The 15,806-nt window shown below is 54.2% G+C and overlaps 1 protein-coding gene and 1 pseudogene across 1 annotated transcript in view; one reads left to right on the top strand and one right to left on the bottom strand.

Annotated features, from left to right (window-relative positions):
- Positions 1 to 15,806, top strand: part of LOC142244661 (regenerating islet-derived protein 4-like) — a 64,704-nt gene that overhangs the window by 14,460 nt on the left and 34,438 nt on the right. The window lies entirely within an intron of this gene.
- LOC142243994 (RNA-binding protein FXR1 pseudogene) overlaps positions 1 to 15,806 on the bottom strand; it is a 29,825-nt pseudogene that overhangs the window by 12,305 nt on the left and 1,714 nt on the right.

The raw sequence follows: 15,806 nt of genomic DNA, 5'->3' as shown, positions 1-15,806 counted from the left end.
ATTTACGACTGGGTGCAACAGACTTCTCTAAAATCCCTGCAGCGGTTTTTGGGGTTTGCTAATTTTTACCGTAAAAATTTATAGCCAATTTTTCTGCCATTGTCAAACCTCTGACAGATTTGACAAAGAAGGGAGCTGATGCTGAGCATTGGACCCCTGAGGCTATTGTGGCCTTCCAGGAGCTTAAAAGGCAATTCACTTCTGCCCCAGTCTTGCAGCAACCTGATGTGTCTCGCCCATTTCAAGTTGAGATCGATGCCTCAGAGATCGGAGCAGGAGCTGTTCTGTCTCAACGAGACGCTACTTCGGGTAAACTTAAGCCCTGTGCCTTTTTCTCTCGGAAATTTGCTCCTTCTGAACGGAATTATGATGGGGGGAACCGGGAATTATTGGCTATGAAGTGGGCATTTGAAGAGTGGAGGCATTGGTTGGAGGGGGCTAGGCATCAAGTTGTGGTGCTTACGGACCACAAGAATCTCATCTATCTGGAATCGGCCAAGAGGTTGAATCCTCGGCAGGCCAGGTGGGCTTTGTTTTTTTACCCGGTTTAATTTTGTGGTCTCTTTTTTGCCGGGCACCAAGAATGTTAAGGCCGATGCCCTTTCCAGGAGTTTCTGCGCTGACTCTTTGGAGGTTGTCGAACCGTCTACTATCCTGAATGATGGTGTAGTTTTCTCGGCTATTTCGCCTGATCTGCGGTTGGCACTGGCGGAATTTCAGGGGGATAAACCTGAGATGTCCTACAGGGAAACTGTTTGTCCCAGACCAATGGAGAGACTGAGTTGTCTCTGAGGTTCATTGCTCTGTTTTGGCGGGTCATCCTGGCATTTTTGGTACTCGGGATCTAGTGAGACGCTCTTTTTGGTGGCCTTCCCTGTCTCGAGATGTCCGTCGTTTTGTGCAGTCGTGTGGAGTTTGTTCTAGGTCCAAGCCCTGTTGTTCACGTTCTAGTGGGCTATTATTGCCTTTGCCTGTACCTAAGAAACCTTGGACGCACATCTCTATGGATTTTATTTCAGAGCTTCCCGTCTCTCAGAAAATGACTGTGATTTGGGTGATCTGTGGCAGATTCTCCAAGATGGTCCACTTGGTTCCTCTATCTAAGTTGCCGTCTTCATCAGAGTTGGTGCCTTTGTTTTTGCAACATGTTGTCCGTTTGCATGGTATTCCCGAAAACATTGTTTCTGACAGAGGGGTGCAGTTTGTATCCAGGTTTTGGAGGATTTTTTGCTCCAAATTGGGTGTTCAGCTGTCTTTCTCCTCGGCGTTTCATCCTCAGACCAACGGTCAGACTGAAAGGGCTAACCAGACCCTGGAGACCTATTTACGGTGTTTTGTTTCTGCAGATCAGGATGACTGGGTTTCGTTTTTGCCTTTGGCTGAATTTGCCCTTAACAATAGGGCTAGCTCTACCACATTGGTGTCTCCCTTTTTCTGGAATTTTGGGTATCACCCTAGGTTCCTCTCAGGGCAGCTTGAGGCGTCTGACTGTCCGGGGGTGGATTCGGTGGTCAACAGAATGCAGCAGATTTGGGGGCAGGTAGTGGATAAATTGTTTCAGTCCCAAGAAACTGCCCAAAACTTTGCCAACCGGCGTCGGACTGTTGGTCCCCGGTTTAAAGTAGGGGACATGGTGTGGTTGTCCTCTAAAAATATTCCTATGAGAGTTCCGTCTCCTAAATTTAAGCCCAGATTTATTGGACCTTATAAGATTTCGGAGATTATTAATCCTGTATCTTTCCGTTTGACTCTGCCTGCGTCATTTAAGATTCACAATGTCTTCCATAAGTCCTTGTTGAAGAAACATGTGGAGCCGGCAGTTCCTGCAGCAGCGCCTCCTGACCCTGTTTTGGTGCAAGGGGATCTGGAGTATGAGGTTGAAAAAATTCTGGATTCCCGTCGCAGTAGGTGTCAGCTTCAGTACCTTGTGAAATGGAAGGGTTATGGGCAGGAGGACAACTCTTGGGTTGTGGCTTCTGACATTCATGCGGACAGGTTGGTTCGCGCCTTCCATCATGCTCATCCCGAGCGACCCGGTGGCGTGGGTGAGGGTTCGGTGACCCCTTCTCAAGGGGGGGGTACTGTTGTGAATGTTAGTTATGTCTTGGCTGCTGGGAGGCTCCCTCTGGTGGCCAGGAAGGGTTTGGACAGAGACCAGGTGGGTTGTGCAGTGGGTGTTTCCTATCCTAACTCTCTGCTTATTTAAGTCCTGGTCTGATTGCAGGCTGTTGCCGGATATCAGTTGTTCTTTGTATCTCTAGCCTGCTTAATCCTACTCTACATTTCATCCACTCCAGATAAGTTCTTGCTCTTTATTTATTGTCTGGTTCTTTTGCTTATCTGGGTTTGTCATTTGCTGTGGTTGGTTTCAGTTTATTTGCTTGCAGGGATTTTTCCCCTCAGTGGATTGTTGAGGAACTCCCTGCAGTTCTGTGTGGAGTATAGCTCCTTTGAGTCCATGTGTTTGTGGCTTGTTGAATTTGTTATAATTCTTGTTTTCTGTTCATTGGTATGACAAGAGCGCCTGGTATAGGACGGAGTTCAGATCGAGCGATCTGAGGGCCTTTTTGTACTATCAGGAAGTTGGTATTTTGCAGGGTTTTTCTCTGACTACCATCAGTCCCTTTCCTGTCTTTTCCTATTTTAGTCAGCGGGGGCCTCACCTTTTGCTAATCCTGTCATCTACCTGTGTATTGTGTTTTTCCTATATCACCGCAGTCTTTGAATGTGGGGGGCTTGCTATTCTTGTCTATTTTCTGAGGCAGAGAGTTATTCATCTTTCCTACCTTTAGGATAGTTAGTGCATAGGATGTTACTTCACCCCTCGGCTACTTCTAGTTGTGTTGGTTAGTAAGGGGATGGCGGCCAGATTAGTTGCCAAGGTTCTTGTCACCTTTTTGCCAATGATTTGTGGTGATCTTCCATGGTTCCGGATCATAACAGCCGCGGCCCTGGCGGCTCCCAGAGGAGCGGTTCAGGGCGGCCCCGAGCGTCTGCAGCCGGTCGGTCCGCCGAGGCGGATTGGCAGGGTACCGCTACCGGTTGGGCGGGTAGCGGGCCTAGTGGCGGGGCGGCAGCGACTAACGCGGGTAGCGGGGGAGGCGGCAGGGTGAGCGGGTGCAGGCCGGGCCCCCCAGCCGCAGTGGCCGATCCCTCGGGAATACAGGGGCGTGGGTCCCTTACCCGCTCCTCCAAATCTTCCTCCACCTCGCGTCTCCGCATAGCAGCTAACCCGTCCGCCATGTCGGCCTCCCACTCCTCCAGGAGGAGCTGCATGCGGGCCTGCAGACGGTTACTCAGCGGGGCGGTCTGGTCCTTCACCCACGCCGCGGTGCCTGGCGCGGGGACTACGGGGTTGTTGGTTGGACTGTGCATGTCGGCCATGGTGCTTTCCAGGAACCCAGTATCGCTGCAGAGTCCTGGCATCCCTGCCTTTATAGCCGCGCGCTACATGCGGCCAGATGCCATCCGTCCCCCTTAGTCTTTTTCTGGCTCCTCCTCTACAGGGGCGGGGTTTCGGCTTTCGCGCCTCCACTGCTCGAGGAGACGCTCGAGCGGGGACTTTTCGCGCCCAAAATGGCGGCTTCTCAAAATTTTCGGCCGGACACCTCCGGCGGTCACAAGGCGCACCTCTACCAGATGGCAGAGCGGTAAGATCCTGTTCGTGACGCCAAGTTGTCGCGGGCGGGGAGGGGACACTGCACTCACCCACTGCTCGGGTCCGGCTGCTGCTGCTTCGCTTGCTGCTCGGTGGTGGCTCGAGCGGTGGGCTGGATCCTGGGGACTCGAGCGGCGCTCCTCGCCCGTGAGTGAAAAGGGGAATGGTTTTGGGGATTTATTGTCAGTGACGCCACCCACGGTTGTGGTGAGGTTATGACATCACCGCTGCTCTGGACGGGGATCCCGGGAGCGATGACAGGGAGCAGCCTGGATGTTGTTTTTCCCCTCCGTGGGTAGGGGGGGGTTGGTTGTCCCGGGGCCCGGTGAGGGAGGAATGGCAGGTGGGTTATAGGGCCTGGTGAGGTGCAGGGTCGCGGGGGCAGCGCGGTGCCGCACGGCACGGTGGTACTCACTCAGCCAATAATGAATGCAAAGTCTCCGGTAAAACAAACGGCTGGATGGACGGGTCCCACAGACGGCTGCGGTGGTTCTTCTCCCGGTAGGTTGGCGGTGACTGCCTTTCCCTGCACCTGTGTTATGTTCTCGGTTCTGGTGGCTTCCCACCGGTAACCCGCTCCTCAGCTTGGATGGATGCTGAGGGAGCCCCTTTTGCCCGCAGGCTCTGGCCCTGGGAACTGTAGCCTTGGCGGTGACTGTATTTCCCCTCACGGTTTGAGCTGTTGCCTTCAATCGGGTCTTGACTGCTGGGAAACCCTGGAGGTTCCCATCGCTAACGGATTTGACCGGTTTTACGGCAACTCCTAGCCTGGTCGGGATCCGTAGGCCCTGCCGAATGGTGCTGGCTTCTGTTCGCTCCCCGATCCGGTACCGGCGGGCCACCGCCCGTCCCTGATCCTTATGGTTCACGTCAATCAGCCCCTCCTGCAGACGGTCACCACCGTCTGCCAACCTTGCTGTATGTGCCCGGGCCACGCACCCGGACACGGTCAGTCTGCTCCACTACCACTTCACTCTTCCACTTCAAAACTGAACTCCACTCCTTTTCCCGCCTCCAGGACTGTGAACTCCTCAGTGGGTGGGTGTCACAAACCACCGGGGGGGTCACTCAGAAATCCCCCGCGCTGGCTACCAGTACGTCACAATCGGGGGGTAACAAGTGGGGTCACCCCTCCTTTATACCTCCCGACCGACAGACAGAGCGCGTGACGCGCTCTCTAGCGCCCCTCTTATAGTCAGGCCAATTATGGAATTGCCCGACAATAAGCAAGGAGGCCGCTATACTACTTATGCCGATTATTGAAGGGTCCCCGGTGTGAGTAAGGTATATATTCCCCCGACCTCCGCGGGCGGAATATATAAAATCTCCCCGAATCTCACTGGCCTCCCCACAATAATCCTTGGCACAATTCGCTGCCACCAACCGATTTACGGTAACTATTAGCCGAACACACAGACGTGGGATTCAAGATCGAGATAACAGAACAGCCCAAGATTAATTATATAATTTAATCAGCCTAAAGCACACTAGAAACTACAATATATACAATAGGGAATCTACAGAATATACATATGTCAGAGTACAGTTACAATCAAAGCATGGGTTACAAACAGGCATACACAGTTCCAGCAGTTACCTTGTTGCGTCTGGCCACAGGGGGGCGCTGTAGACCAGGTTTCCAGGAACTCCCACAGATGTTTCCTGCACGTGCCCCCAGCGAGAAGAACGCTGGAAAATGGCCGAAGTAGGGTTATCAACCTGGGCAAATCCAGGTCTCCTCCTACCTTAGTGACCTCACAGGGAAGCACTGCCACTCCCCCTGCATGGATCAGAATTATCCAGAAAAGGGGATTTTGGCCATAACTTTGCCTGGGAGCGTCGTAGGCGGACGCCAATGCTCTCATTGTGACAGTTATGAATTTAGCTGCAGAACGAGGGGACTCATGACCTGTCTACGAGTTCCCATATGGCTGATATCACGTTTGGTGTGTTTCCCAATGTCCTACTTCCATAAAAAGGGTGTGCCAGCATCGTCCACATGCGGAGACACCATTGTTATGGTTGCCATATTTATCGGAGATATGGCTTGCGAGATATGAACCATTTTTTACTGGAGTCGTTCTGTCTGGCTATTTCCATAGCCTTGCTAACTAGCTAGCAGCTCCTACTACAGGGTGACGGCAGGGAGTCATCCTGTATCCATTGTCCTAAAGCCACCTAATTTCCATATCACAGGACATGGCCATGGATTTGTTGCTAAACCAGTTGTGTGAAGGGAAGGGGGTAGTGACACCAGGAGAGGGCTTCCTGACATGACTTGAATGTCATGATTTATCGTCATATCTCCGGATTTACCTCACACCTCCCCCCTTTTGAGGGCGCTAGGGGGCAGCACACTCCGGTGTTCCCCCGTGCGCCCGTCCGCGACCTCTCCTTGTCGGGACAGCCCGTCTGCGTTACCGTGGTCACGGCCCCTTTTGTGGCGAATGGTGAAGTTGTATTGCTGGAGCGCAAGGCTCCATCGCAACAATCGCCCATTCGTCCCAGAGACGGTGTGCAACCAGCTGAGGGGATTGTGGTCCGTCTCCACGATGAAGTGGCGCCCGTATAGATAGGGTTGCAGACGCTGCAGGGCCCACACTATGGCCAGGCACTCCTTCTCCATCGTGGAATAGGCAACTTCCCTTGGTAACAGCTTCCTGCTCAGGTACAAGACTGGGTGCTCTTGGCTCGCAGAGTCCACCTGGCTGAGCACCGCACCGAGGCCGAAGTCACTGGCGTCGGTCTGTACTACAAACGGCCGCGTGAAGTCGGCTGCCTGTAGCACGGGCGGGCTGGACAGGGCGTCCTTTAGGGCCCGGAAGGCTGTCTCGCAGTCCATTGTCCAATCGACTGCAGAGGGCAGCTTCTTCTTGGTGAGGTCCGTCAAGGGCTTTGCCAGGCTACTATAGCATGGAACAAACCTCCTATAGTACCCAGCGGTCCCCAAGAAGGACATCACCTGCTTCTTGGTCCTGGGGGTGGGCCAGGATGCGATGGCCTCCACTTTCTCAGGCTCGGGCTTCAGCGTTCCCCCACCTACCCGGTGACCGAGGTACTGGACCTCGCTCATGGCCAGCTGACACTTTCCCGGCTTGATGGTCAAACCTGCCCGGTGGATCCGCCTGAGCACCTGTGCTAGATGCTCTAGGTGATCTTCCCAGGTGGGACTGAAGACGGCAATGTCATCCAGGTACGCGGCCGCGTACCCTTCAAGTCCCTTGAGCAGGGTGTTGACCATCCGCTGGAAAGTGGCAGGGGCATTCCTCATCCCGAATGGCATCACCGTGGACTCGTACAGTCCAAATGGGGTAATAAAGGCAGAGCGTTCCCTGGCCTTGCGAGTCAGGGGGATCTGCCAATATCCCCGGCTCAGGTCCATGATGGTCAGGTACTGAGCCCCGGCCAACTGATCGAGCAGGTCATCGATGCGTGGCATTGGGTACGCATCGGCGACCGTGACCGCATTGAGCCCCCTGTAGTCCACGCAGAACCGAGTGGTTCGGTCCTTCTTAGGGACGAGGACTACAGGCGAGGCCCAAGCGCTGTTGGATGCCTGGATCACCCCCAGCTCCAGCATCTCGTCAATCTCCTGGCGCATGTGTTGCTGCACCTCCAGGGAGACCCGATATGCTGAACGCCGGATCGGGGGATGATCCCCAGTGTCCACGTGATGGACAGCCAAGTCAGTCCTTCCGGGCTGGTTGGTAAACAACCCCCGGAAGGGGTGTAGGGTGGCCCACAGCTGGGACCGTTGGTCCTCCAAGAGCTGGTGGCCAACCTCCACATCCTCAATGGATCCGCCTGCCCTAACCTGGGCTAGCATATCCAAGAGGGTTTCCGCTTCTCCCTCCTCGGGCAGGTTGCACACGGGGAGCGCACATGCCTCCCGCTCATGATGTGCCTTCATCATGTTCACATGGAAGGGCTTCCGCCTTCCACGGGCAGGGTCCAGGGTGACCAGGTACGTCACAGGGTTGAGCTGCTGGTACACGAGGTATGGGCCTTCCCAGGCTGCCTGAAGCTTGTCCTGTGGTACGGGGACCAGTACCCACACCTCTTGACCCACTTGGTAGGTCCTCTCACAAGCGTTCTGGTCGTACCAACGCTTCTGATCGGCCTGGGCTTGAGCCATATTGTCGTGTACCAGTTGCGTCAAGGCCTGCATTTTGTCCCGGAAGCGCATGACATACTCGATAACCGACACTCCAGGGGTGGCCAAATCCCCTTCCCAAGCCTCTTTCACCAGAGCCAGGGGGCCCCGCACACGTCGCCCGTACAGGAGCTCAAACGGTGAGAATCCTGTTGAGGCCTGTGGAACCTCCCGGTAAGCAAATAACAGGTGTGGGAGATACCGCTCCCAGTCACGCCCATGGGAGTCGACCAACATCTTAAGCATCTGCTTTAAGGTGCCATTGAACCGCTCGCACAGGCCATTAGTCTGTGGATGGTACGGGCTGGCCACCAGATGTCGCACCTGGACTTGCTTACAGAGGGTCTCCATCAGCTGGGACATGAATTGGGTCCCCCGGTCAGTGAGCATTTCCTGGGGAAAACCCACTCGGGAGAAAATCTCCAGCAATGCGGTGGCCACCTTGTCAGCCCGAATGGACGACAAGGCCACTGCTTCTGGGTACCGGGTGGCATAGTCCACTACCGTCAGTATGAAGCGTTTCCCGGAGCTGCTGGGGATGGCCAGCGGGCCGACCAGATCCACAGCCACCCTCCTGAAAGGCTCATCGATGATTGGCAGAGATACTAGTGGGGCTTTGGGGTGTGGCCCCGCCTTCCCCACTCTCTGACAGGTTTCACACGAACGGCAGTAGGCAGCCACATCGGCCCCCATTTTTGGCCAGTAGAAATGCTGGTTTAACCTGGCCTTGGTCTTAGCGATCCCTAGGTGTCCGGCCATCGGAATCTCATGTGCGATCCGCAACAACTCCGTCCGGAACGGATAGGGTACCACCAACTGTCGGTCCCTGGGCCACGCCTCCGGTGAACCCTGCTGGACCGTGGCCCGGTACAGCCGTCCTTGGTCCCAGACCACTCGCTCCGGGTCCGAGTCCGAGGGAGGCTGTGCCGCCTGCTCCTTTAGAGCTTTCAGGCTGTCGTCAGCTTCTAACGCTGCCTGAAACCCCTGACCAGATGTGGCCAGAATCGACGAGACTGTCACATCTTCGGTCAGTACCCCGGGACCTGTGTCCTGGCCTCCACCTGACTCGGCTGCCACTTGGTCAGAAGGGGAAGAGCTATCGGACCTCCGGGAGGCCCCTTGGCTTCCAGCACTCCCACTGCGGGTGACAGCGGCCACAGCCGCTGCGACCGTGGGTCGTGCCTGCTCCTCCTCCGTTCCTGACCAAGTCGCCGGTTCAGGCAGACCTACCTGGCTTCCTGACACCCCGGTTGTGGGGGAACCCTGCACCGAGATCTTACCTGGGAGCACTTCCGCTCCTGGACCGGCCCCAATCTCACCTGCCTGTTCCCCTCCTGCAGCAACAGAACCCCGGTGTGAAATCTCTGGGGACCCCACATTTGCTGTGGTAGCCCCCACCCCACACACTGGTCCTCCCCCTGCAGCACCCTGCTCTCTGCTTATCCCTGCAGAGGGCAACAGATCCCAGCTCACAGGCTGGTTACTTGTAGAGGCATGGTCACACCTTCCTCTGACCCCCTCCCCTGTCACAGCTGCAGCTGAGTGTGTGTCTATGGTGTCTATGCAAGCAGAAATATCAGAGTTCACTCCCTCCTCCCTTACATCATTCATAGATAACACATTAACATTGTCCGGAGGCACGTCAGCACTGGCTGAAGGTTCAGCCTTTGGGGCGGGGCCAAACTGGGAGGTTATTTGCCCCAAATCTGTCCCAAGTAGTACGTTTGCAGGGATCCGATCAGTTACCCCCACCTCCCTCACCCCTCGCCCCGCGCCCCAGTCCACATAAATGTCAGCAACAGGCAGCGCCGGGTCAATGCCTCCAATCCCGGAGACAGCGAGGGTTTTTCCAGGGATCAAGTCTTGGGGGGACACCATCTCAGGCCGCACCAGAGTCACCTCCGAGGCGCTGTCTCGCAGTCCTATGGTCACAGACTGGCCGACGGTGACAGGTTGGAAGCTGTCCAGGGACCTACCACCACCCCCACCCACACAATACACCTTGGGCGGCCCTTGGGACGGGGACGGAGCCGGGGCCTTGGGACGCTGAGGGCACATGGCCTTGAAGTGTCCAGGTAGGTTGCACTGGTGGCACCGTCTTGGTTCTGCCACGGGCCTGGAGAGGGGAGTTGAGGGGGACACCCCCTGCAGTCTAGGGGCAGGTGGGGCAGTCGCAGAGTTCATCTTACCCCCTCTCCAGGTGCTGCTGGTGGCCGCTCTCCTGGCCTCAGGGGCCCGGTTGTTGGTGTAGTCATCGGCAAGGGCAGCTGTAGCCGTGGACCCCTTTGGCTTCTGGTCTCGGATGAACTGGCGGAGATCCTCAGGGCAGTTCCACAAGAGTTGCTCCGTGATGAACAAGTCCAGGATCTCCGGTCCGGTGGAAAGCTGCAGGCCTTGGGTCCAGTGGTCGGCAGCTCGGGCAAGGGCCCGCCGGTGGTCAGCCCAGGAGTCCTTTGGTCCCTTCTGCAGCGTCCGGAACTTCTTGCGGTAGGACTCCGGGGTGAGGTTGTACTGTTGGATCAGGGCCCGCTTGATGGTGTCGTAGCCCTGATCTGCCTCAGCAGGCAAGTCCCCAAGGATATCCAGGGCCTTACCCCTTAAACGGGGGGTCAGGTATTTGGCCCACTGGTCCTTGTTCAGATGGTGCTGCAAGCAAGTCCGCTCAAAAGCAGTCAAGAAAGAGTCCAAGTCTCCATCCTTCTCCAGCACTGGGAAGTCCTCAACACGGACCTTTGGAAGTTTGGTGTCTTGAAGGTCACGTGTGGCTGATGAGGGCCGGAGCTGAGCTAGCTGCAGCTGGTAGTCACGCTCTGCCTGGCGCTCTTCACGCGCTGCCTGCCGCTCTGCCCTGCGCTCTGCCATGAGTATCTCGTAGGTATCCCGGTCTCCAGCCTGGAGAAGGGCCATAGCCATTTGAAGAAGGCTATCCGAGCCTCCCAGGCTCGGTGGAATGGCACGTGGTGATCTGCGGCCCGCTGCGGAGCCTGGTGCTTCACTGTCCATTGCAGAGCGGAGGGCTGGCATCTGGCTCGTTGAGGAACCTTGGGCGAGCTCCTCCTCATCTTGTCCAGCAGTCCCAGGTTGTGCGATGTCCTCTGCAGAGCTGTTCTCTGGCGTCGGGCTCCTGGAGGGCTCGTGGACAACCTCCTCATCGTCTCTGGCCTGAGCATCGGCCATTCCTTTGGCTTTGCTCCTGGTGCTATCAGCCATTGTTGCAGACTTTGGTCACTGACACAGAACTGACACCTGATGCCTCCACACACCTTACAGTATCTGCACTCTGACACTCTAGTGTTGAGCTGGTCTGAAGACCCCAGCAGCCACAGCTGCTGCAGGCAGTCTTTAGTGTCTGGGAGTATGGGTCTCACACTCACACACACTATTATCTCGATCCCACCGCTTGCCACCAATATGTCACAAACCACCGGGGGGGTCACTCAGAAATCCCCCGCGCTGGCTACCAGTACGTCACAATCGGGGGGTAACAAGTGGGGTCACCCCTCCTTTATACCTCCCGACCGACAGACAGAGCGCGTGACGCGCTCTCTAGCGCCCCTCTTATAGTCAGGCCAATTATGGAATTGCCCGACAATAAGCAAGGAGGCCGCTATACTACTTATGCCGATTATTGAAGGGTCCCCGGTGTGAGTAAGGTATATATTCCCCCGACCTCCGCGGGCGGAATATATAAAATCTCCCCGAATCTCACTGGCCTCCCCACAATAATCCTTGGCACAATTCGCTGCCACCAACCGATTTACGGTAACTATTAGCCGAACACACAGACGTGGGATTCAAGATCGAGATAACAGAACAGCCCAAGATTAATTATATAATTTAATCAGCCTAAAGCACACTAGAAACTACAATATATACAATAGGGAATCTACAGAATATACATATGTCAGAGTACAGTTACAATCAAAGCATGGGTTACAAACAGGCATACACAGTTCCAGCAGTTACCTTGTTGCGTCTGGCCACAGGGGGGCGCTGTAGACCAGGTTTCCAGGAACTCCCACAGATGTTTCCTGCACGTGCCCCCAGCGAGAAGAACGCTGGAAAATGGCCGAAGTAGGGTTATCAACCTGGGCAAATCCAGGTCTCCTCCTACCTTAGTGACCTCACAGGGAAGCACTGCCACTCCCCCTGCATGGATCAGAATTATCCAGAAAAGGGGATTTTGGCCATAACTTTGCCTGGGAGCGTCGTAGGCGGACGCCAATGCTCTCATTGTGACAGTTATGAATTTAGCTGCAGAACGAGGGGACTCATGACCTGTCTACGAGTTCCCATATGGCTGATATCACGTTTGGTGTGTTTCCCAATGTCCTACTTCCATAAAAAGGGTGTGCCAGCATCGTCCACATGCGGAGACACCATTGTTATGGTTGCCATATTTATCGGAGATATGGCTTGCGAGATATGAACCATTTTTTACTGGAGTCGTTCTGTCTGGCTATTTCCATAGCCTTGCTAACTAGCTAGCAGCTCCTACTACAGGGTGACGGCAGGGAGTCATCCTGTATCCATTGTCCTAAAGCCACCTAATTTCCATATCACAGGACATGGCCATGGATTTGTTGCTAAACCAGTTGTGTGAAGGGAAGGGGGTAGTGACACCAGGAGAGGGCTTCCTGACATGACTTGAATGTCATGATTTATCGTCATATCTCCGGATTTACCTCACAGTGGGGCCAACCACCTGGCTCCACCCCTGATGTGGACATCAGCCCATGGAGGGAGGCAACAAGGATTTTTGTCTGACCTAGATGTGCCTAGCCGGGGTGTGGGGTGTGTTGTTGTAGTACCTGTGACGACCTGGCTTGTCCAGGGCGCCACATACAGCTCACATTCTCCTTCCATATCTGTCCCTCTCTCCTCCTCCATGTACAGCTCTCATTCTCCATCCATATCAGTCCCTCTCTCTTCCCCTCCCCCAAGGACAGCTCACATTCTCCATCCATATCAGTCCCTCTCTCCTCCCCTCCCCATGTACAGCTCACATTCTCCATCCATATGTCCCTCTCTCTTCCCCTCTCCTATGTACAGCTCCAAACCATCCAGAACCATTCACTCCCACCATGCAACATAAGAGACACTGTCATAAATCTCTTAATCACATGCTCACTCTCTCTAGTCTCCCTCTCCTTGTAGCAGTATTATACACAAGACAAGGTGGACACGTGTCAGTTGTGGTGCATGAAATCCAGGATGGGCTGCAAACAACAATATAAGCAGAAGGATCGGCACTCACAAAAACATTTATAGTTGCAGAATTTAATTTATTCCACATCTTTCAATCCATTTTCATTCCATTTTCTTTCAAAAATTAAATGAAAGATGACGCACGTTTTGGTCTAGAGATGCAGACCTTTTTCAAATCATATACATAAAACATGAATATCGCCAACTTTAAATAGTGTTTTACAAATGCAACACCACTGAGACCAATTAATGAACAAGAAACTCACCCAACCAGAGAAAGAGACAGACGGAGAAAGAGACAGAGAAAGACACAGAGACAGACAGATTGAGAGACAGAGACAGACAGCCAGACAGACAGGAAAAGAGACAAACAGAAAGAGGCAGACTGGGAAAGAGGCAGACTGGGAAAGAGGCAGACTGGGAAAGAGGCAGACTGGGAAAGAGGCAGACTGGGAAAGAGGCAGACTGGGAAAGAGGCAGACTGGGAAAGAGGCAGACTGGGAAAGAGGCAGACTGGGAAAGAGGCAGAGACAAACACAGGGAAAGAGACAGAAAGGGACAAACAGGAAAAGAGACAATCAGGGAAAAAGACAGACACACAGAGACAGACACAAAGGGAAGAGATAGACAGGGAAACAGGCAGACAGACAGAGGCTGGGAGAGAGGGACAGTGGGAGAGACAGAGAGACAGTTACTATCCCAGGCAACGCGCTGGGTACTTCAGCCAGTGTATGAGAGATTATATATATATATATATATATATATATATATATATATATATATATATATATATATATATATATATATATATATATATATATATATATATATATATAAATAAATAAATAAAATGTAGACACACACACACACACACACATATATATACACAACCACACACGGCCAAAAGCGTTAGCACCCTTGAAGTTGTTCCAGAAGAAGTCTTTCCCTCAAAAAATTACATTTCAGACATCGCTAGGGGGGCGCACAGACATCGCTAGGGGGGCGCACAGACATCACTAGGGGGCACAGACATCCCTAGGAGGGCACGGACAGCACTAGGGGGCACACCCATCACTAGGGAGGCACGAACAGCACTGGGTGGCATGGACAGCAATTGCGGAGCACAGACATCACTAGGGGGGCAAACATCACTGGGGGTGATACACAGCATTAGAGGGAACACAACACTGGGGGTGATAAACAGCACTGGAGTGTGCTGGATACAGCACTGTGGGGGGTTGCACACAGCACTGGGTGGCTGCACACAGCACTGTGGGGGGCTGCACACAGCACTGTGGGGGGCTGCACACAGCACTGTGGGGGGCTGCACACAGCACTGTGGGGGCTGCACACAGCAATGGAGGAGCTGCACACAGCATTGTGGGGGGCTGCACACAGCACTGGAGGGGGCTGCACACAGCACTGGAGGGGGCTGCACACAGCACTGGAGGGGGCTGCACACAGCACTGGAGGGGGCTGCACACAGCACTGTGGGGGGGCTGCACACAGCACTGTGGGGGGGGCTGCACACAGCACTGTGGGGGGGGGCTGCACACAGCACTGTGGGGGGGGCTGCACACAGCACTGTGGGGGGCTAGACAGCACTGGAGAGCAGGCACACAACACCGGGGGACGGACCCCAGGCACACAGCAGGTCCTGACCACATTTGTAAGTGTAAGCATTGCGGCCCCTGGGAATCTGCCCGTGGCTGCAGAAAAACTAATTACAGGCCCGCGATTCCAATACCTGAGCTAAAGCAAGACAGGGGTGCCCCCCACCACCCACGGCGATGTTCAGCTCACCGAGCGCCTACGTTTCCAGGCCGGATGCCGCGTCCTCGCCACCTCCGCCTTGCCCACTGTGATGAGGCGCAGAGTGATAACCTCATCACATTGGGCTGTGGGATGATGTGCTGCCTCCCTGCTCCACTCGCCACATGGCTAATTTGCATGCGATGCCCTAGAAGGGCTTTGCCTGCAATTTAGCCGTGTGTGCAGTGGTTGAAACGACACGGCCGGGCCCCTCTGCTGTGGCTGTGACTGGGGCCCGGTGAAGAGGCGGGCCGGCTTAACAAACCTAAGTAATAACCCCAGGCCTGTCTGGGCCCCTTCTCTTCACCGGGCTAGGTACACCAGGCACAGTAGTAATGCCCTGATAGCGGCCCAGTATGTATATATATATATTAAAAAAAAAAAAAAGAACAAACTTCACCTTAACATGCTTCCCTGTCAGAAATATACTTCCATCTACATATATATGTATGTGGATATGGATGGATATATAATATATGTGTGTATATATATATATTGTGACGACCTGGGCCCTGAACGTCTTGGGGCACACGTCTGGCAGCGGGATCAAGACACACACGAGCACTTTGTCACTTAAAGAATCTCGGTGATTTATTTACATCCTCAAACCACGCAGTGTAATGGGCCACAGCCACTTTCCCTCAGGACAATGTCTCACGGTCTGTTTAAACTGCTGAATGTTCATACAGTTCATTCTCTGGCATCAGCCAGTAAAGTCCACCTTTGTGGGGTGTTACCTGCCAGTAGGTTTGCAGGCTGTCAGTCTGCCTCCATCCAGTCCAGGGAGACTCTCACACTGGGCTCAACATCCCGGCCCTTGTACACGTTCCAATTCCTCACAGCCTCAGTGGATTCTGCATCTCCCTGACATTTCAGAGCCCTCACCAGCTCTGTGTGCACAGGATCTCCTGCACATGTGCTCCAACCAAGATGGCTCCCACCAGCACACAGAGATCATGTGACAAACGACAGCTC

The sequence above is a fragment of the Anomaloglossus baeobatrachus genome, chromosome 6 (genome assembly GCF_048569485.1).
Source record: "Anomaloglossus baeobatrachus isolate aAnoBae1 chromosome 6, aAnoBae1.hap1, whole genome shotgun sequence".
In the NCBI taxonomy this organism is placed as follows: domain Eukaryota; kingdom Metazoa; phylum Chordata; class Amphibia; order Anura; family Aromobatidae; genus Anomaloglossus; species Anomaloglossus baeobatrachus.
This window is presented reverse-complemented; position numbering and strand designations above follow the sequence as displayed.